This window comes from Phalangium opilio, unplaced genomic scaffold (genome assembly GCF_054372755.1).
Source record: "Phalangium opilio isolate 3A_F unplaced genomic scaffold, DU_Popi_V2 ptg000246l_1, whole genome shotgun sequence".
NCBI classification, from domain to species: Eukaryota; Metazoa; Arthropoda; class Arachnida; order Opiliones; family Phalangiidae; genus Phalangium; species Phalangium opilio.
This window is the reverse complement of record NW_028324225.1, coordinates 7,029,301-7,049,329: the sequence shown is the minus strand read 5'-3', so window position 1 is coordinate 7,049,329 and position 20,029 is coordinate 7,029,301. Positions and strand designations below refer to the sequence as shown.

The 20,029-nt window shown below is 44.1% G+C and overlaps 25 non-coding genes across 25 annotated transcripts; all 25 read right to left on the bottom strand.

Moving 5' to 3' along the window:
* Positions 1 to 722: 722 nt before the first annotated feature.
* On the bottom strand, positions 723 to 794 carry TRNAP-AGG (transfer RNA proline (anticodon AGG)). The gene has a single exon. It is a non-coding gene; the product is annotated as a tRNA-Pro (tRNA).
* Positions 795 to 2,322: 1,528 nt separating this feature from the next.
* Positions 2,323 to 2,394, bottom strand: TRNAP-AGG (transfer RNA proline (anticodon AGG)). The gene has a single exon. It is a non-coding gene; the product is annotated as a tRNA-Pro (tRNA).
* A 411-nt stretch (positions 2,395 to 2,805) lies between these two features.
* Positions 2,806 to 2,877, bottom strand: TRNAP-AGG (transfer RNA proline (anticodon AGG)). The gene has a single exon. It is a non-coding gene; the product is annotated as a tRNA-Pro (tRNA).
* A 250-nt stretch (positions 2,878 to 3,127) lies between these two features.
* Positions 3,128 to 3,199, bottom strand: TRNAP-AGG (transfer RNA proline (anticodon AGG)). The gene has a single exon. It is a non-coding gene; the product is annotated as a tRNA-Pro (tRNA).
* Positions 3,200 to 5,380: 2,181 nt separating this feature from the next.
* On the bottom strand, positions 5,381 to 5,452 carry TRNAP-AGG (transfer RNA proline (anticodon AGG)). Its single transcript has one exon. It is a non-coding gene; the product is annotated as a tRNA-Pro (tRNA).
* Positions 5,453 to 5,702: 250 nt separating this feature from the next.
* On the bottom strand, positions 5,703 to 5,774 carry TRNAP-AGG (transfer RNA proline (anticodon AGG)). Its single transcript has one exon. It is a non-coding gene; the product is annotated as a tRNA-Pro (tRNA).
* Positions 5,775 to 7,150: 1,376 nt separating this feature from the next.
* TRNAP-AGG (transfer RNA proline (anticodon AGG)) lies at positions 7,151 to 7,222 on the bottom strand. The gene has a single exon. It is a non-coding gene; the product is annotated as a tRNA-Pro (tRNA).
* Positions 7,223 to 7,955: 733 nt separating this feature from the next.
* Positions 7,956 to 8,027, bottom strand: TRNAP-AGG (transfer RNA proline (anticodon AGG)). The gene has a single exon. It is a non-coding gene; the product is annotated as a tRNA-Pro (tRNA).
* Positions 8,028 to 8,921: 894 nt separating this feature from the next.
* On the bottom strand, positions 8,922 to 8,993 carry TRNAP-AGG (transfer RNA proline (anticodon AGG)). Its single transcript has one exon. It is a non-coding gene; the product is annotated as a tRNA-Pro (tRNA).
* A 250-nt stretch (positions 8,994 to 9,243) lies between these two features.
* On the bottom strand, positions 9,244 to 9,315 carry TRNAP-AGG (transfer RNA proline (anticodon AGG)). The gene has a single exon. It is a non-coding gene; the product is annotated as a tRNA-Pro (tRNA).
* A 1,206-nt stretch (positions 9,316 to 10,521) lies between these two features.
* TRNAP-AGG (transfer RNA proline (anticodon AGG)) lies at positions 10,522 to 10,593 on the bottom strand. The gene has a single exon. It is a non-coding gene; the product is annotated as a tRNA-Pro (tRNA).
* Positions 10,594 to 11,317: 724 nt separating this feature from the next.
* Positions 11,318 to 11,389, bottom strand: TRNAP-AGG (transfer RNA proline (anticodon AGG)). The gene has a single exon. It is a non-coding gene; the product is annotated as a tRNA-Pro (tRNA).
* Positions 11,390 to 12,434: 1,045 nt separating this feature from the next.
* On the bottom strand, positions 12,435 to 12,506 carry TRNAP-AGG (transfer RNA proline (anticodon AGG)). Its single transcript has one exon. It is a non-coding gene; the product is annotated as a tRNA-Pro (tRNA).
* An 885-nt stretch (positions 12,507 to 13,391) lies between these two features.
* On the bottom strand, positions 13,392 to 13,463 carry TRNAP-AGG (transfer RNA proline (anticodon AGG)). The gene has a single exon. It is a non-coding gene; the product is annotated as a tRNA-Pro (tRNA).
* Positions 13,464 to 14,016: 553 nt separating this feature from the next.
* TRNAP-AGG (transfer RNA proline (anticodon AGG)) lies at positions 14,017 to 14,088 on the bottom strand. Its single transcript has one exon. It is a non-coding gene; the product is annotated as a tRNA-Pro (tRNA).
* A 411-nt stretch (positions 14,089 to 14,499) lies between these two features.
* TRNAP-AGG (transfer RNA proline (anticodon AGG)) lies at positions 14,500 to 14,571 on the bottom strand. The gene has a single exon. It is a non-coding gene; the product is annotated as a tRNA-Pro (tRNA).
* Positions 14,572 to 14,982: 411 nt separating this feature from the next.
* Positions 14,983 to 15,054, bottom strand: TRNAP-AGG (transfer RNA proline (anticodon AGG)). The gene has a single exon. It is a non-coding gene; the product is annotated as a tRNA-Pro (tRNA).
* Positions 15,055 to 15,629: 575 nt separating this feature from the next.
* Positions 15,630 to 15,701, bottom strand: TRNAP-AGG (transfer RNA proline (anticodon AGG)). The gene has a single exon. It is a non-coding gene; the product is annotated as a tRNA-Pro (tRNA).
* A 412-nt stretch (positions 15,702 to 16,113) lies between these two features.
* On the bottom strand, positions 16,114 to 16,185 carry TRNAP-AGG (transfer RNA proline (anticodon AGG)). The gene has a single exon. It is a non-coding gene; the product is annotated as a tRNA-Pro (tRNA).
* A 734-nt stretch (positions 16,186 to 16,919) lies between these two features.
* On the bottom strand, positions 16,920 to 16,991 carry TRNAP-AGG (transfer RNA proline (anticodon AGG)). The gene has a single exon. It is a non-coding gene; the product is annotated as a tRNA-Pro (tRNA).
* Positions 16,992 to 17,726: 735 nt separating this feature from the next.
* TRNAP-AGG (transfer RNA proline (anticodon AGG)) lies at positions 17,727 to 17,798 on the bottom strand. Its single transcript has one exon. It is a non-coding gene; the product is annotated as a tRNA-Pro (tRNA).
* A 411-nt stretch (positions 17,799 to 18,209) lies between these two features.
* On the bottom strand, positions 18,210 to 18,281 carry TRNAP-AGG (transfer RNA proline (anticodon AGG)). The gene has a single exon. It is a non-coding gene; the product is annotated as a tRNA-Pro (tRNA).
* Positions 18,282 to 18,532: 251 nt separating this feature from the next.
* TRNAP-AGG (transfer RNA proline (anticodon AGG)) lies at positions 18,533 to 18,604 on the bottom strand. Its single transcript has one exon. It is a non-coding gene; the product is annotated as a tRNA-Pro (tRNA).
* A 412-nt stretch (positions 18,605 to 19,016) lies between these two features.
* On the bottom strand, positions 19,017 to 19,088 carry TRNAP-AGG (transfer RNA proline (anticodon AGG)). Its single transcript has one exon. It is a non-coding gene; the product is annotated as a tRNA-Pro (tRNA).
* A 733-nt stretch (positions 19,089 to 19,821) lies between these two features.
* On the bottom strand, positions 19,822 to 19,893 carry TRNAP-AGG (transfer RNA proline (anticodon AGG)). Its single transcript has one exon. It is a non-coding gene; the product is annotated as a tRNA-Pro (tRNA).
* Positions 19,894 to 20,029: the final 136 nt, after the last annotated feature.

Below are 20,029 nucleotides of genomic sequence, written 5' to 3'. Positions count from 1 at the left end.
AAAATGTGCTCAACTCATAGGACTACCCTGTAGTTAGTTGCATATAAATAATTACTAAATTACAGCTGAAAGAACTCGGGCCTGTCCAGGATATGAAACCGGGACCACTCGCAGTCAAAGCGAGTATCATACCCCTAGACCAACGGACAATCTGCGTAAGTAAAATATGCTCAACTCATAGGACTACCCTGTAATTAGTTGCAATTAAATAGTCACAAAACTACTTTTGCAAAGACTCGGGTACGTCCGGGATTTGAACCTGAGACCACTCGCACCCAAAACGAGCATCACACCCCTAGACCAACGGACAATCTGCGTAAGTAAAATATGCCCAACTCATAGGTCTACCCTGTAGTTAGTTGTATTTAAATAGTTACTAAATTTCACCTGAAAGGACTCGGGTCTGTCCGGGATTTTGAACCCGGGACCACTCGCAGCCAAAGCGAGTATCATACCCCTAGACAAACGGACAATCTGCGTAAGTAAAACATGCTCAACTCATATGTCTACCCTGTAATTAGTTGCAATTAAATAGTCACAAAACTACTTCTGCAAAAACTCAGATAAGTCCGGGATTTGAAACCTAGAACACTCGCACCCAAAGCGAGTATCATACCCCTAGACCATCGCACCATGTATGGAATAGAAATATGCTCAATTGATAGGGCTACAAATTAATTAGTTGCATTTAAATAGTCACTAAATTACTTCTTCAAAAACTCGGGTCCGTCCGGGATTTGAACCCGGGACCACTCGCACCCTAATCGAGTATCATACCCCTAGACCAACGGACCGTGTGTTCAAGAAAAATATGCCCAACTCATAGGTCTACCCTGTAGTTAGTTGAGTTTAAATAGTTACTAAATTGCTTCTGAAAGAACTCGGGTCTGTCCGGGATTTGAACCCGGGACCACTCGCAGTCAAAGCGAGTATCATACCCCTAGACCAACGGACAATGTGCGTATGTAAAATATGCTCAACTCATAGGACTACCCTGTAATTAGTTGCATTTATACAGTCCCAAAACTACTTCTGCAAAAGCTCGGGTCCGTCCGGGATTTGAACCCGGGACCACTCGCACACTAAGCAAATATCAAACCCCTAGACTAACGGACCGTGTGTTCGAGTATAATATGCCCAACTCATAGGTCTACCCTGTAGTTAGTTGCATTTAAATAGTTGCTAAATTACTTCTGAAAGAACTCGGGTCTGTCCGGGATTTGAACCCGAGACCACTCGCAGTCAAAGCGAGTATCATACCCCTAGACCAACGGACAATGTACGTAAGTAAAATATGCTCAACTCATAGGACTTCCCTGTAATTAGTTGCAATTATACAGTCCCAAAACTACTTCTGCAAAATCTCGGGTCCGTCTGGGATTTGAACCCGGGACCACTTGCACCCTAAGCGAGTATCATACCCCAGACCAACAGACCGTGTGTCCGAGTAAAATATGCCCAACTCATAGGTCTACCCTGTAGTTAGTTGCATTTAAATAGTTGCTAAATTACTTCTGAAAGAACTCGGGTATGTCCGGGATTTGAACCCGGGACCACTCGCAGCCACAGAGAGTATCATACCCCTAGACCAACGGACAATCTGCGTAAGTAAAATATGCTCAACTCATAGGACTACCCTGTAATTAGTTGCAATTAAATAGTCACAAAACTACTTCTGCAAAAACTTGGGTCCGTCCGGGATTTGAAACCTAGAACACTCGCACCCAAAGGGAGTATCACACCCCTAGACCAGCGCACCATGTATGGAATAGAAATATGCTCAATTCATAGGGCTACAAATTAATTAGTTGCATTTAAATAGTCACTAAATTACTTCTGCAAAAACTCGGGTCCGTCCGGGATTTGAACCCTGGACCACTCGCACCCTAACCGAGTATCATACCCCTAGACCAACGCACCGTTTGATCAAGAAAAATATACCCAACTCATAGGTCTACCTTGTAGTTAGTTGCATTTAAATAGTTGCTAAATTACTTCTGAAAGAACTCGGGTCTGTCCGGGATTTGAACCCGGGACCACTCGCAGCCAAAGCGAGTATCATACCCCTAGACCAACGGACAATCTGCGTAAGTAAAATATGCTCAACTCATAGGACTACCCTGTAATTAGTTGCAATTAAATAGTCACAAAACTACTTCTGCAAAAACTTGGGTCCGTCTGGGATTTGAACCCGGGACCACTAGCACCCAAAGCGAGCATCATACCCCTAGACCAACGGACCATGTAGAAATGCTCAATTCATAGGGCTACAAATTAATTAGTTGCATTTAAATAGTCACTAAATTACTTCTGCAAAAACTCGGGTCCGTCCGGGATTTGAACCCGGGACCACTCGCACCCTAAGCGAGTATCATACCCCCAGACCAGCGGACCGTGTGTGCGAGTAAAATATGCCCAACTCATAGGTCTACCCTGTAGTTAGTTGCATTTAAATAGTTGCTAAATTACTTCTGAAAGAACTCGGGTCTGTCCGGGATTTGAACCCGGGACCACTCGCAGCCACAGCGAGTATCATACCCCTAGACCAACGGACAATCTGCGTAAGTAAAATATGCTCAACTCATAGGACTACCCTGTAATTAGTTGCAATTAAATTGTCACAAAACTACTTCTGCAAAAACTCGGGTACGTCCGGGATTTGAAACCTAGAACACTCGCACCCAAAGCGAGTATCATACCCCTAGACCAGGGCACCATGTATGGAATAGAAATATGCTCAATTCATAGGGCTACAAATTAATTAGTTGCATTTAAATAGTCACCAAATTACTTCTGCAAAAACTCGGGTCCGTCCGGGATTTGAACCCGGGACCACTCGCACCCTAACCGAGTATCATACCCCTAGACCAACGGACCGTGTGTTCAAGAAAAATATTCCCAACTCATAGGTCTACCCTGTAGTTAGTTGAGTTTAAATAGTTACTAAATTGCTTCTGAAAGAACTCGGGTCTGTCCGGGATTTGAACCCGGGACCCTTCGCAGTCAAAGCGAGTATCATACCCCTAGACCAACGGACAATGTGCGTAAGTAAAATATGCTCAACTCATAGGACTACCCTGTAATTAGTTGCATTTATACAGTCCCAAAACTACTTCTGCAAAAGCTCGGGTCCGTCCGGGATTTGAACCCGGGACCACTCGCACCCTAAGCAAATATCAAACCCCTAGACTAACGGACCGTGTGTTCGAGTATAATATGCCCAACTCATAGGTCTACCCTGTAGTTAGTTGCATTTAAATAGTTGCTAAATTACTTCTGAAAGAACTCGGGTCTGTCCGGGATTTGAACCCGAGACCACTCGCAGTCAAAGCGAGTATCATACCCCTAGACCAACGGACAATGTACGTAAGTAAAATATGCTCAACTCATAGGACTTCCCTGTAATTAGTTGCAATTATACAGTCCCAAAACTACTTCTGCAAAATCTCGGGTCCGTCTGGGATTTGAACCCGGGACCACTTGCACCCTAAGCGAGTATCATACCCCAGACCAACAGACCGTGTGTCCGAGTAAAATATGCCCAACTCATAGGTCTACCCTGTAGTTAGTTGCATTTAAATAGTTGCTAAATTACTTCTGAAAGAACTCGGGTATGTCCGGGATTTGAACCCGGGACCACTCGCAGCCACAGAGAGTATCATACCCCTAGACCAACGGACAATCTGCGTAAGTAAAATATGCTCAACTCATAGGACTACCCTGTAATTAGTTGCAATTAAATAGTCACAAAACTACTTCTGCAAAAACTTGGGTCCGTCCGGGATTTGAAACCTAGAACACTCGCACCCAAAGGGAGTATCACACCCCTAGACCAGCGCACCATGTATGGAATAGAAATATGCTCAATTCATAGGGCTACAAATTAATTAGTTGCATTTAAATAGTCACTAAATTACTTCTGCAAAAACTCGGGTCCGTCCGGGATTTGAACCCTGGACCACTCGCACCCTAACCGAGTATCATACCCCCAGACCAGCGGACCGTGTGTTCGAGTAAAATATGCCCAACTCATAGGTCTACCCTGTAGTTAGTTGCATTTAAATAGTTGCTAAATTACTTCTGAAAGAACTCGGGTCTGTCCGGGATTTGAACCCGGGACCACTCGCAGCCACAGCGAGTATCATACCCCTAGACCAACGGACAATCTGAGTAAGTAAAATATGCTCAACTCATAGGACTACCCTGTAATTAGTTGCAATTAAATTGTCACAAAACTACTTCTGCAAAAACTTTGGTCCGTCCGGGATTTGAAACCTAGAACACTCGCATCCAAAGCGAGTATCATACCCCTAGACCAGGGCACCATGTTTGGAATAGAAATATGCTCAATTCATAGGGCTACAAATTAATTAGTTGCATTCAAATAGTCACTAAATTACTTCTGCAAAAACTCGTGTCTGTCCGGGATTTGAACCAAGGACCACTCGCAGTCAAAGCGAGTATCATACCCCTAGACCAACGGACCGTGTGATCAAGAAAAATATACCCAACTCATAGGTCTACCTTGTAGTTAGTTGCATTTAAATTGTTGCTAAATTACTTCTGAAGGAACTCGGGTCTGTCCGGGATTTGAACCCGGGACCACTCGCAGCCAAAGCGAGTATCATACCCCTAGATCAACGGACAATCTGCGTAAGTAAAATATGCTCAACTCATAGGACTACCATGTAATTAGTTGCAATTAAATAGTCACAAAACTACTTCTGCAAAAACTTGGGTCTGTCCGGGATTTGAACCCGGGACCACTCGCAGTCAAAGCGATTATCATACCCCTAGACCAACGGACAATGTGCGTATGTAAAATATGCTCAACTCATAGGACTACCCTGTAATTAATTGCAATTATATAGTCCCAAAACTACTTCTGCAAAATCTCGGGTCCGTCCGGGATTTGAACCCGGGACCACTCGCACCCTAAGCGAGCATTATACCCCTAGAACAACGGACCGTGTGTTCATGTAAAATATGCCCAACTCACAGGTCTACCCTGTAGTTAGTTGCATTTAAATAGTTACTAAATTACTTCTGAAAGAACTCGGGTATGTCCGGGATTTGAACCCGGGACCACTCGCAGCCACAGAGAGTATCATACCCCTAGACCAACGGACAATCTGCGTAAGTAAAATATGCTCAACTCATAGGACTACCCTGTAATTAGTTGCAATTAAATAGTCACAAAACTACTTCTGCAAAAACTTGGGTCCGTCCGGGATTTGAAACCTAGAACACTCGCACCCAAAGCGTGTATCATACCCCTAGACCAGGGCACCATGTATGGAATAGAAATATGCTCAATTCATAGGGCTACAAATTAATTCGTTGCATTTAAATAGTCACCAAATTACTTCTGCAAAAACTCGGGTCCGTCCGGGATTTGAACCCGGGACCACTCGCACCCTAACCGAGTATCATACCCCTAGACCAACGGACCGTGTGTTCAAGAAAAATATTCCCAACTCATAGGTCTACCCTGTAGTTAGTTGAGTTTAAATAGTTACTAAATTGCTTCTGAAAGAACTCGGGTCTGTCCGGGATTTGAACCCGGGACCCTTCGCAGTCAAAGCGAGTATCATACCCCTAGACCAACGGACAATGTGCGTAAGTAAAATATGCTCAACTCATAGGACTACCCTGTAATTAGTTGCATTTATACAGTCCCAAAACTACTTCTGCAAAAGCTCGGGTCCGTCCGGGATTTGAACCCGGGACCACTCGCACCCTAAGCAAATATCAAACCCCTAGACTAACGGACCGTGTGTTCGAGTATAATATGCCCAACTCATAGGTCTACCCTGTAGTTAGTTGCATTTAAATAGTTGCTAAATTACTTCTGAAAGAACTCGGGTCTGTCCGGGATTTGAACCCGAGACCACTCGCAGTCAAAGCGAGTATCATACCCCTAGACCAACGGACAATGTACGTAAGTAAAATATGCTCAACTCATAGGACTTCCCTGTAATTAGTTGCAATTATACAGTCCCAAAACTACTTCTGCAAAATCTCGGGTCCGTCTGGGATTTGAACCCGGGACCACTTGCACCCTAAGCGAGTATCATACCCCAGACCAACAGACCGTGTGTCCGAGTAAAATATGCCCAACTCATAGGTCTACCCTGTAGTTAGTTGCATTTAAATAGTTGCTAAATTACTTCTGAAAGAACTCGGGTATGTCCGGGATTTGAACCCGGGACCACTCGCAGCCACAGAGAGTATCATACCCCTAGACCAACGGACAATCTGCGTAAGTAAAATATGCTCAACTCATAGGACTACCATGTAATTAGTTGCAATTAAATAGTCACAAAACTACTTCTGCAAAAACTTGGGTCTGTCCGGGATTTGAACCCGGGACCACTCGCAGTCAAAGCGATTATCATACCCCTAGACCAACGGACAATGTGCGTATGTAAAATATGCTCAACTCATAGGACTACCCTGTAATTAGTTGCAATTATATAGTCCCAAAACTACTTCTGCAAAATCTCGGGTCCGTCCGGGATTTGAACCCGGGACCACTCGCACCCTAAGCGAGCATTATACCCCTAGAACAACGGACCGTGTGTTCATGTAAAATATGCCCAACTCACAGGTCTACCCTGTAGTTAGTTGCATTTAAATAGTTGCTAAATTACTTCTGAAAGAACTCGGGTCTGTCCAAGATTTCAACCCGGGACCACTCGCAGCCAAAGCGAGTATCATACCCCTAGACAAACGGACAATGTGCGTAAATAAAATGTGCTCAACTCATAGGACTACCCTGTAGTTAGTTGCATTTAAATAATTACTAAATTACAGCTGAAAGAACTCGGGTCTGTCCAGGATATGAAACCGGGACCACTCGCAGTCAAAGCGAGTATCATACCCCTAGACCAACGGACAATCTGCGTAAGTAAAATATGCTCAACTCATAGGACTACCCTGTAATTAGTTGCAATTAAATAGTCACAAAACTACTTTTGCAAAAACTCGGGTACGTCCGGGATTTGAAACCTAGAACACTCGCACCCAAAGCGAGTATCATACCCCTAGACCAGGGCACCATGTATGGAATAGAAATATGCTCAATTCATAGGGCTACAAATTAATTCGTTGCATTTAAATAGTCACCAAATTACTTCTGCAAAAACTCGGGTCCGTCCGGGATTTGAACCCGGGACCACTCGCACCCTAACCGAGTATCATACCCCTAGACCAACGGACCGTGTTTTCAAGAAAAATATTCCCAACTCATAGGTCTACCCTGTAGTTAGTTGAGTTTAAATAGTTACTAAATTGCTTCTGAAAGAACTCGGGTCTGTCCGGGATTTGAACCCGGGACCCTTCGCAGTCAAAGCGAGTATCATACCCCTAGACCAACGGACAATGTGCGTAAGTAAAATATGCTCAACTCATAGGACTACCCTGTAATTAGTTGCATTTATACAGTCCCAAAACTACTTCTGCAAAAGCTCGGGTCCGTCCGGGATTTGAACCCGGAACCACTCGCACCCTAAGCAAATATCAAACCCCTAGACTAACGGACCGTGTGTTCGAGTATAATATGCCCAACTCATAGGTCTACCCTGTAGTTAGTTGCATTTAAATAGTTGCTAAATTACTTCTGCAAAAACTCGTGTCTGTCCGGGATTTGAACCAAGGACCACTCGCAGTCAAAGCGAGTATCATACCCCTAGACCAACGGACCGTGTGATCAAGAAAAATATACCCAACTCATAGGTCTACCTTGTAGTTAGTTGCATTTAAATAGTTGCTAAATTACTTCTGAAGGAACTCGGGTCTGTCCGGGATTTGAACCCGGGACCACTCGCAGCCAAAGCGAGTATCATACCCCTAGACCAACGGACAATCTGCGTAAGTAAAATATGCTCAACTCATAGGACTACCATGTAATTAGTTGCATTTATACAGTCCCAAAACTACTTCTGCAAAAGCTCGGGTCCGTCCGGGATTTGAACCCGGGACCACTCGCACCCTAAGCAAATATCAAACCCCTAGACTAACGGACCGTGTGTTCGAGTATAATATGCCCAACTCATAGGTCTACCCTGTAGTTAGTTGCATTTAAATAGTTGCTAAATTACTTCTGCAAAAACTCGTGTCTGTCCGGGATTTGAACCAAGGACCACTCGCAGTCAAAGCGAGTATCATACCCCTAGACCAACGGACCGTGTGATCAAGAAAAATATACCCAACTCATAGGTCTACCTTGTAGTTAGTTGCATTTAAATAGTTGCTAAGTTACTTCTGAAGGAACTCGGGTCTGTCCGGGATTTGAACCCGGGACCACTCGCACCCTAAGCGAGCATTATACCCCTAGAACAACGGACCGTGTGTTCATGTAAAATATGCCCAACTCACAGGTCTACCCTGTAGTTAGTTGCATTTAAATAGTTGCTAAATTACTTCTGAAAGAACTCGGGTCTGTCCAAGATTTCAACCCGGGACCACTCACAGCCAAAGCGAGTATCATACCCCTAGACAAACGGACAATGTGCGTAAATAAAATGTGCTCAACTCATAGGACTACCCTGTAGTTAGTTGCATTTAAATAATTACTAAATTACAGCTGAAAGAACTCGGGTCTGTCCAGGATATGAAACCGGGACCACTCGCAGTCAAAGCGAGTATCATACCCCTAGACCAACGGACAATCTGCGTAAGTAAAATATGCTCAACTCATAGGACTACCCTGTAATTAGTTGCAATTAAATAGTCACAAAACTACTTTTGCAAAAACTCGGGTACGTCCGGGATTTGAAACCTAGAACACTCGCACCCAAAGCGAGTATCATACCCCTAGACCAGGGCACCATGTATGGAATAGAAATATGCTCAATTCATAGGGCTACAAATTAATTCGTTGCATTTAAATAGTCACCAAATTACTTCTGCAAAAACTCGGGTCCGTCCGGGATTTGAACCCGGGACCACTCGCACCCTAACCGAGTATCATACCCCTAGACCAACGGACCGTGTGTTCAAGAAAAATATTCCCAACTCATAGGTCTACCCTGTAGTTAGTTGAGTTTAAATAGTTACTAAATTGCTTCTGAAAGAACTCGGGTCTGTCCGGGATTTGAACCCGGGACCCTTCGCAGTCAAAGCGAGTATCATACCCCTAGACCAACGGACAATGTGCGTAAGTAAAATATGCTCAACTCATAGGACTACCCTGTAATTAGTTGCATTTATACAGTCCCAAAACTACTTCTGCAAAAGCTCGGGTCCGTCCGGGATTTGAACCCGGGACCACTCGCACCCTAAGCAAATATCAAACCCCTAGACTAACGGACCGTGTGTTCGAGTATAATATGCCCAACTCATAGGTCTACCCTGTAGTTAGTTGCATTTAAATAGTTGCTAAATTACTTCTGAAAGAACTCGGGTCTGTCCGGGATTTGAACCCGAGACCACTCGCAGTCAAAGCGAGTATCATACCCCTAGACCAACGGACAATGTACGTAAGTAAAATATGCTCAACTCATAGGACTTCCCTGTAATTAGTTGCAATTATACAGTCCCAAAACTACTTCTGCAAAATCTCGGGTCCGTCTGGGATTTGAACCCGGGACCACTTGCACCCTAAGCGAGTATCATACCCCAGACCAACAGACCGTGTGTCCGAGTAAAATATGCCCAACTCATAGGTCTACCCTGTAGTTAGTTGCATTTAAATAGTTGCTAAATTACTTCTGAAAGAACTCGGGTATGTCCGGGATTTGAACCCGGGACCACTCGCAGCCACAGAGAGTATCATACCCCTAGACCAACGGACAATCTGCGTAAGTAAAATATGCTCAACTCATAGGACTACCCTGTAATTAGTTGCAATTAAATAGTCACAAAACTACTTCTGCAAAAACTTGGGTCCGTCCGGGATTTGAAACCTAGAACACTCGCACCCAAAGGGAGTATCACACCCCTAGACCAGCGCACCATGTATGGAATAGAAATATGCTTAATTCATAGGGCTACAAATTAATTAGTTGCATTTAAATAGTCACTAAATTACTTCTGCAAAAACTCGGGTCCGTCCGGGATTTGAACCCTGGACCACTCGCACCCTAACCGAGTATCATACCCCTAGACCAACGCACCGTTTGATGAAGAAAAATATACCCAACTCATAGGTCTACCTTGTAGTTAGTTGCATTTAAATAGTTGCTAAATTACTTCTGAAAGAACTCGGGTCTGTCCGGGATTTGAACCCGGGACCACTCGCAGCCAAAGCGAGTATCATACCCCTAGACCAACGGACAATCTGCGTAAGTAAAATATGCTCAACTCATAGGACTACCCTGTAATTAGTTGCAATTAAATAGTCACAAAACTACTTCTGCAAAAACTTGGGTCCGTCTGGGATTTGAACCCGGGACCACTCGCACCCAAAGCGAGCAGCATACCCCTAGACCAACGGACCATGTAGAAATGCTCAATTCATAGGGCTACAAATTAATTAGTTGCATTTAAATAGTCACTAAATTACTTCTGCAAAAACTCGGGTCCGTCCGGGATTTGAACCCGGGACCACTCGCACCCTAAGCGAGTATCATACCCCCAGACCAGCGGACCGTGTGTTCGAGTAAAATATGCCCAACTCATAGGTCTACCCTGTAGTTAGTTGCATTTAAATAGTTGCTAAATTACTTCTGAAAGAACTCGGGTCTGTCCGGGATTTGAACCCGGGACCACTCGCAGCCACAGCGAGTATCATACCCCTAGACCAACGGACAATCTGCGTAAGTAAAATATGCTCAACTCATAGGACTACCCTGTAATTAGTTGCAATTAAATTGTCACAAAACTACTTCTGCAAAAACTTTGGTCCGTCCGGGATTTGAAACCTAGAACACTCGCACCCAAAGCGAGTATCATACCCCTAGACCAGGGCACCATGTTTGGAATAGAAATATGCTCAATTCATAGGGCTACAAATTAATTAGTTGCATTCAAATAGTCACTAAATTACTTCTGCAAAAACTCGTGTCTGTCCGGGATTTGAACCAAGAACCACTCGCAGTCAAAGCGAGTATCATACCCCTAGACCAACGGACCATGTAGAAATGCTCAATTCATAGGGCTACAAATTAATAAGTTGCATTTAAATAGTCACTAAATTGCTTCTGAAAGAACTCGGGTCTGTCCGGGATTTGAACCCGGGACCCTTCGCAGTCAAAGCGAGTATCATACCCCTAGACCAACGGACAATGTGCGTAAGTAAAATATGCTCAACTCATAGGACTACCCTGTAATTAGTTGCATTTATACAGTCCCAAAACTACTTCTGCAAAAGCTCGGGTCCGTCCGGGATTTGAACCCGGGACCACTCGCACCCTAAGCAAATATCAAACCCCTAGACTAACGGACCGTGTGTTCGAGTATAATATGCCCAACTCATAGGTCTACCCTGTAGTTAGTTGCATTTAAATAGTTGCTAAATTATTTCTGAAAGAACTCAGGTCTGTCCGGGATTTGAACCCGGGACCACTCGCAGTCAAAGCGAGTATCATACCCCTAGACCAACGGACAATGTACGTAAGTAAAATATGCTCAACTCATAGGACTTCCCTGTAATTAGTTGCAATTATACAGTCCCAAAACTACTTCTGCAAAATCTCGGGTCCGTCTGGGATTTGAACCCGGGACCACTTGCACCCTAAGCGAGTATCATACCCCAGACCAACAGACCGTGTGTCCGAGTGAAATATGCCCAACTCATAGGTCTACCCTGTAGTTAGTTGCATTTAAATAGTTGCTAAATTACTTCTGAAAGAACTCGGGTATGTCCGGGATTTGAACCCGGGACCACTCGCAGCCACAGAGAGTATCATACCCCTAGACCAACGGACAATCTGCGTAAGTAAAATATGCTCAACTCATAGGACTACCCTGTAATTAGTTGCAATTAAATAGTCACAAAACTACTTCTGCAAAAACTTGGGTCCGTCCGGGATTTGAAACCTAGAAAACTCGCACCCAAAGGGAGTATCACACCTCTAGACCAGCGCACCATGTATGGAATAGAAATATGCTCAATTCATAGGGCTACAAATTAATTAGTTGCATTTAAATAGTCACTAAATTACTTCTGCAAAAACTCGGGTCCGTCCGGGATTTGAACCCTGGACCACTCGCAGCCAAAGCGAGTATCATACCCCTAGACCAACGGACAATCTGCGTAAGTAAAATATGCTCAAGTCATAGGACTACCCTGTAATTAGTTGCAATTAAATAGTCACAAAACTACTTCTGCAAAAACTTGGGTCCGTCTGGGATTTGAACCCGGGACCACTCGCACCCAAAGCGAGTATCATACCCCTAGACCAACGGACCATGTAGAAATGCTCAATTCATAGGGCTACAAATTAATAAGTTGCATTTAAATAGTCACTAAATTACTTCTGCAAAAACTCGGGTCCGTCCGGGATTTGAACCCGGGACCACTCGCACCCTAAGCGAGTATCATACCCCCAGACCAGCGGACCGTGTGTTCGAGTAAAATATGCCCAACTCATAGGTCTACCCTGTAGTTAGTTGCATTTAAATAGTTGCTAAATTACTTCTGAAAGAACTCGGGTCTGTCCGGGATTTGAACCCGGGACCACTCGCAGCCACAGCGAGTATCATACCCCTAGACCAACGGACAATCTGCGTAAGTAAAATATGCTCAAGTCATAGGACTACCCTGTAATTAGTTGCAATTAAATAGTCACAAAACTACTTCTGCAAAAACTTTGGTCCGTCCGGGATTTGAAACCTAGAACACTCGCACCCAAAGCGAGTATCATACCCGTAGACCAGGGCACCATGTATGGAATAGAAATATGCTCAATTCATAGGGCTACAAATTAATTAGTTGCATTCAAATAGTCACTAAATTACTTCTGCAAAAACTCGTGTCTGTCCGGGATTTGAACCCGGGACCACTCGCAGTCAAAGCGAGTATCATACCCCTAGACCAACGGACCGTGTGATCAAGAAAAATATACCCAACTCATAGGTCTACCTTGTAGTTAGTTGCATTTAAATAGTTGCTAAACTACTTCTGAAGGAACTCGGGTCTGTCCGGGATTTGAACCCGGGACCACTCGCAGCCAAAGCGAGTATCATACCCCTAGACCAACGGATAATCTGCGTAAGTAAAATATGCTCAACTCATAGGACTACCCTGTAATTAGTTGCAATTAAATAGTCACAAAACTACTTCTGCAAAAACTTGGGTCCGTCTGGGATTTGAACCCGGGACCACTCGCACCCAAAGCGAGTATCATACCCCTAGACCAACGGACCATGTAGAAATGCTCAATTCATAGGGCTACAAATTAATTAGTTGCATTTAAATAGTCACTAAATTACTTCTGCAAAATCTCGGGTCCGTCCGGGATTTGAACCCGGGACCACTCGCACCCTAAGCGAGTATCATACCCCCAGACTAACGGACCGTTAGTTCGAGTAAAATATGCCCAACTCATAGGTCTACCCTGTAGTTAGTTGCATTTAAATAGTTGCTAAATTACTTCTGAAAGAACTCGGGTCTGTCCGGGATTTGAACCCGGGACCACTCGCAGCCACAGTGAGTATCATACCCCTAGACCAACGGACAATCTGCGTAAGTAAAATATGCTCAACTCATAGGACTACCCTGTAATTAGTTGCAATTAAATAGTCACAAAACTACTTCTGCAAAAACTTTGGTCCGTCCGGGATTTGAAACCTAGAACACTCGCACCCAAAGCGAGTATCATACCCCTAGACCAGGGCACCATGAATGGAATTGAAATACCCTGTAATTAGTTGGAATTAAATAGTCACAAAACTACTTCTGCAAAAACTTTGGTCCGTCCGTGATTTGAAACCTAGAACACTCGCACCCAAAGCGAGTATCATACCCCTAGACCAGGGCACCATGAATGGAATAGAAATATGCTCAATTCATAGGGCTACAAATTAATTAGTTGCATTTAAATAGTCACTAAATTACTTCTGCAAAAACTCGGGTCCGTCCGGGATTTGAACCCGGGACCCCTCGCACCCTAAGCGAGTATCATACTCTTAGACCAACGGACCATGTGTGTAAGTAAAATATGCCCAACTCATAGGTCTACCCTGTAGTTTGTTGCATTTAAATAGTTACTAAATTACTTTTGAAAGAACTCGGGTCTGTTCGGGATTTGAACCCGGGACCACTCGCAGTCAAAGCGAGTATCATACCCCTAGACCAACGGACAATCGTCGTAAGTAAAATATGCTCAACTCATAGGACTACCCTGTAATTAGTAGCAATTAAATAGTCACTAAATTACTTCTGCAAAAACTCGGGTGCGTCCGGGATTTGAAACCTAGAACACTCGCACTCAAAGCGAGTGTCAAACCCCTAGACCAGCGCACCATTGATGGAGGAGAAATATGCTCAATTCATAGGGCTACATATTAATAAGTTGCATTTAAATAGTCACTAAATTAATTCTTCAAAAACTCGGGTCCGTCCGGGATTTGAACCCGGGACCCCTCGCACCCTAAGCGAGTATCATACTCTTAGACCAACGGACCATGTGTGTTAGTAAAATATGCCCAACTCATAGGTCTACCCTGTAGTTAGTTGCATTTAAAAAGTTACTAAAAAACTTCTGAAAGAACTCGGGTCTGTCCGGGATCTGAACCCGGGACCACTCGCAGCCAAAGCGAGTATCATACCCCTAGAAAAACGGACAATCTGCGTAAGTAAAATATGCTCAACTCATAGGACTACCCTGTAATTAGTTGCAATTAAATTGTCACAAAATTACTTCTGCAAAACCTCGGATAAGTCCGGGATTTGAAACCTAGAACACTCGCACCCAAAGCGAGTATCATACCCCTAGACTATCGCACCATGTATGGAATAGAAATATGCTCAATTCATAGGGCTACAAATTAATTAGTTGCATTTAAATAGTCACTAGATTACTTCTGCTAAAACTCGGGTCCGTTCGGGATTTGAACCCGGGACCACTCGCACCCTAAGCGAGTATCATACCCCTAGACCAACGGACCGTGTGTTCAACTTAAAAATATGCCCAACTCATAGGTCTACCCTGTTATTAGTTGCATTTAAAAAGTTACTAAATTACTTCTGAAAGAACTCGGGTCTGTCCGGGATCTGAACCCGGGACCACTCGCAGCCAAAGCGAGTATCATACCCCTAGACCAACGGACCGTGTGTTCAAGTCAAATATGCCCAACTAATAGGTCTACCCTGTAGTTAGTTGCATTTAAAAAGTTACTAAATTACTTCTGTAAGAACTCGGGTCTGTCCGGGATCTGAACCCGGGACCACTCTCAGCCAAAGCGAGTATCATACCCCTAGACCAAAGGACCGTGTGTTTAAGTAAAAAATATGCCCAACTCATAGGTCTACCCTGTTATTAGTTGCATTTAAATAGTTGCTAAATTACTTCTGAAAGAACTCGGGCCTGTCCGGTATTTGAACCCGGGACGACTCGCAGCCAAAGCGAGTATCATACCCCTAGACCAACGGACAATCTCGTAAGTAAAACATGCTCAACTCATAGGACTACCCTGTAATTAGTTGCAATTATATAGTCCCAAAACTACTTCTGCAAAAACTCGGGTCCGTCCGGGATTTGAACCCGGGACCACTCGCACCCTAAGCGAGTATCATACCCCTAGACCAACGGACCGTGTGTTCGAGTAAAATATGCCCAACTAATAGGTCTACCCTGTAGTTAGTTGCATTTAAAAAGTTACTAAATTACTTCTGAAAGAACTCGGGTCTGTCCGGGATCTGAACCCGGGACCACTCGCAGCCAAAGCGAGTATCATACCCCTAGACCAACGGACCGTGTGTTTAAGTAAAAAATATGCCCAACTCATAGGTCTACCCTGTTATTAGTTGCATTTAAATAGTTGCTAAATTACTTCTGAAAGAACTCGGGCCTGTCCGGTATTTGAACCCGGGACGACTCGCAGCCAAAGCGAGTATCATACCCCTAGACCAACGGACAATCTCGTAAGTAAAACATGCTCAACTCATAGGACTACCCTGTAATTAGTTGCAATTATATAGTCCCAAAACTACTTCTGCAAAAACTCGGGTCCATCCGGGATTTGAACCCGGGACAACTCGCACCCTAAGCGAGTATCATACCCCTAGACCAACGGACCGTGTGTTCAAGTAAAATATGCCCAACTAATAGGTCTACCCTGTAGTTAGTTGCATTTAAAAAGTTACTAAATTACTTCTGAAAGAACTCGGGTCTGTCCGGGATTTGAACCCGGGACCACTCGCACCCTAAGCGAGTATCATACCCCTAGACCAACGCACCGTGTGTTCAAGTAAAAAATATGCCCAACTCATAGGTCTACCCTGTTATTAGTTGCATTTAAATAGTTGCTAAATTACTACTGAAAGAACTCGGGTCTGTCCGGGATCTGAACCCGGGACCACTCGCAGCCAAAGCGAGTATCATACCCCTAGAAAAACAGACAATCTGCGTAAGTAAAATATGCTCAACTCATAGGACTACCCTGTAATTAGTTGCAATTAAATTGTCACAAAATTACTTCTGCAAAACCTCGGATAAGTCCGGGATTTGAAACCTAGAACACTCGCACCCAAAGCGAGTATCATACCCCTAGACCATCGCACCATGTATGGAATAGAAATATGCTCAATTCATAGGGCTACAAATTAATTAGTTGCATTTAAATAGTCACTAGATTACTTCTGCTAAAACTCGGGTCCGTCCGGAATTTGAACCCGGGACGACTCGCAGCCAAAGCGAGTATCATACCCCTAGACCAACGGACAATCTCGTAAGTAAAACATGCTCAACTCATAGGACTACCCTGTAATTGGTTGCAATTATATAGTCCCAAAACTACTTCTGCAAAAACTCGGGTCCGTCCGGGATTTGAACCCGGGACCACTCGCACCCTAAGCGAGTATCATACCCCTAGACCAACGGACCGTGTGTTCAGGTAAAATATGCCCAACTAATAGGTCTACCCTGTAGTTAGTTGCATTTAAAAAGTTACTAAATTACTTCTGAAAGAACTCGGGTCTGTCCGGGATCTGAACCCGGGACCACTCGCAGCCAAAGCGAGTATCATACCCCTAGACCAACGGACCGTGTGTTCAAGTAAAATATGCCCAACTAATAGGTCTACCCTGTAGTTAGTTGCATTTAAAAAGTTACTAAATTACTTCTGTAAGAACTCGGGTCTGTCCGGGATCTGAACCCGGGACCACTCTCAGCCAAAGCGAGTATCATACCCCTAGACCAAAGGACCGTGTGTTTAAGTAAAAAATATGCCCAACTCATAGGTCTACCCTGTTATTAGTTGCATTTAAATAGTTGCTAAATTACTTCTGAAAGAACTCGGGTCTGTTCGGGATTTGAACCCGGGACCACTCGCAGTCAAAGCGAGTATCATACCCCTAGACCAACGGACAATCGTCGTAAGTAAAATATGCTCAACTCATAGGACTACCCTGTAATTAGTAGCAATTAAATAGTCACTAAATTACTTCTGCAAAAACTCGGGTGCGTCCGGGATTTGAAACCTAGAACACTCGCACTCAAAGCGAGTGTCAAACCCCTAGACCAGCGCACCATTGATGGAGGAGAAATATGCTCAATTCATAGGGCTACATATTAATAAGTTGCATTTAAATAGTCACTAAATTAATTCTTCAAAAACTCGGGTCCGTCCGGGATTTGAACCCGGGACCCCTCGCACCCTAAGCGAGTATCATACTCTTAGACCAACGGACCATGTGTGTTAGTAAAATATGCCCAACTCATAGGTCTACCCTGTAGTTAGTTGCATTTAAAAAGTTACTAAAAAACTTCTGAAAGAACTCGGGTCTGTCCGGGATCTGAACCCGGGACCACTCGCAGCCAAAGCGAGTATCATACCCCTAGAAAAACGGACAATCTGCGTAAGTAAAATATGCTCAACTCATAGGACTACCCTGTAATTAGTTGCAATTAAATTGTCACAAAATTACTTCTGCAAAACCTCGGATAAGTCCGGGATTTGAAACCTAGAACACTCGCACCCAAAGCGAGTATCATACCCCTAGACTATCGCACCATGTATGGAATAGAAATATGCTCAATTCATAGGGCTACAAATTAATTAGTTGCATTTAAATAGTCACTAGATTACTTCTGCTAAAACTCGGGTCCGTTCGGGATTTGAACCCGGGACCACTCGCACCCTAAGCGAGTATCATACCCCTAGACCAACGGACCGTGTGTTCAACTTAAAAATATGCCCAACTCATAGGTCTACCCTGTTATTAGTTGCATTTAAATGGTTGCTAAATTACTTCTGAAAGAACTCGGGCCTGTCCGGGATTTGAACCCGGGACGACTCGCAGCCAAAGCGAGTATCATACCCCTAGACCAACGGACAATCTCGTAAGTAAAACATGCTCAACTCATAGGACTACCCTGTAATTAGTTGCAATTATATAGTCCCAAAACTACTTCTGCAAAAACTCGGGTCCATCCGGGATTTGAACCCGGGACAACTCGCACCCTAAGCGAGTATCATACCCCTAGACCAACGGACCGTGTGTTCAAGTAAAATATGCCCAACTAATAGGTCTACCCTGTAGTTAGTTGCATTTAAAAAGTTACTAAATTACTTCTGTAAGAACTCGGGTCTGTCCGGGATTTGAACCCGGGACCACTCGCACCCTAAGCGAGTATCATACCCCTAGACCAACGCACCGTGTGTTCAAGTAAAAAATATGCCCAACTCATAGGTCTACCCTGTTATTAGTTGCATTTAAATAGTTGCTAAATTACTTCTGAAAGAACTCGGGCCTGTCCGGTATTTGAACCCGGGACGACTCGCAGCCAAAGCGAGTATCATACCCCTAGACCAACGGACAATCTCGTAAGTAAAACATGCTCAACTCATAGGACTACCCTGTAATTAGTTGCAATTATATAGTCCCAAAACTACTTCTGCAAAAACTCGGGTCCATCCGGGATTTGAACCCGGGACAACTCGCACCCTAAGCGAGTATCATACCCCTAGACCAACGGACCGTGTGTTCAAGTAAAATATGCCCAACTAATAGGTCTACCCTGTAGTTAGTTGCATTTAAAATTTACTAAATTACTTCTGAAAGAACTCGGGTCTGTCCGGGATTTGAACCCGGGACCACTCGCACCCTAAGCGAGTATCATACCCCTAGACCAACGCACCGTGTGTTCAAGTAAAAAATATGCCCAACTCATAGGTCTACCCTGTTATTAGTTGCATTTAAATAGTTGCTAAATTACTACTGAAAGAACTCGGGTCTGTCCGGGATCTGAACCCGGGACCACTCGCAGCCAAAGCGAGTATCATACCCCTAGAAAAACAGACAATCTGCGTAAGTAAAATATGCTCAACTCATAGGACTACCCTGTAATTAGTTGCAATTAAATTGTCACAAAATTACTTCTGCAAAACCTCGGATAAGTCCGGGATTTGAAACCTAGAACACTCGCACCCAAAGCGAGTATCATACCCCTAGACCATCGCACCATGTATGGAATAGAAATATGCTCAATTCATAGGGCTACAAATTAATTAGTTGCATTTAAATAGTCACTAGATTACTTCTGCTAAAACTCGGGTCCGTCCGGAATTTGAACCCGGGACGACTCGCAGCCAAAGCGAGTATCATACCCCTAGACCAACGGACAATCTCGTAAGTAAAACATGCTCAACTCATAGGACTACCCTGTAATTGGTTGCAATTATATAGTCCCAAAACTACTTCTGCAAAAACTCGGGTCCGTCCGGGATTTGAACCCGGGACCACTCGCACCCTAAGCGAGTATCATACCCCTAGACCAACGGACCGTGTGTTCAAGTAAAATATGCCCAACTAATAGGTCTACCCTGTAGTTAGTTGCATTTAAAAAGTTACTAAATTACTTCTGAAAGAACTCGGGTCTGTCCGGGATCTGAACCCGGGACCACTCGCAGCCAAAGCGAG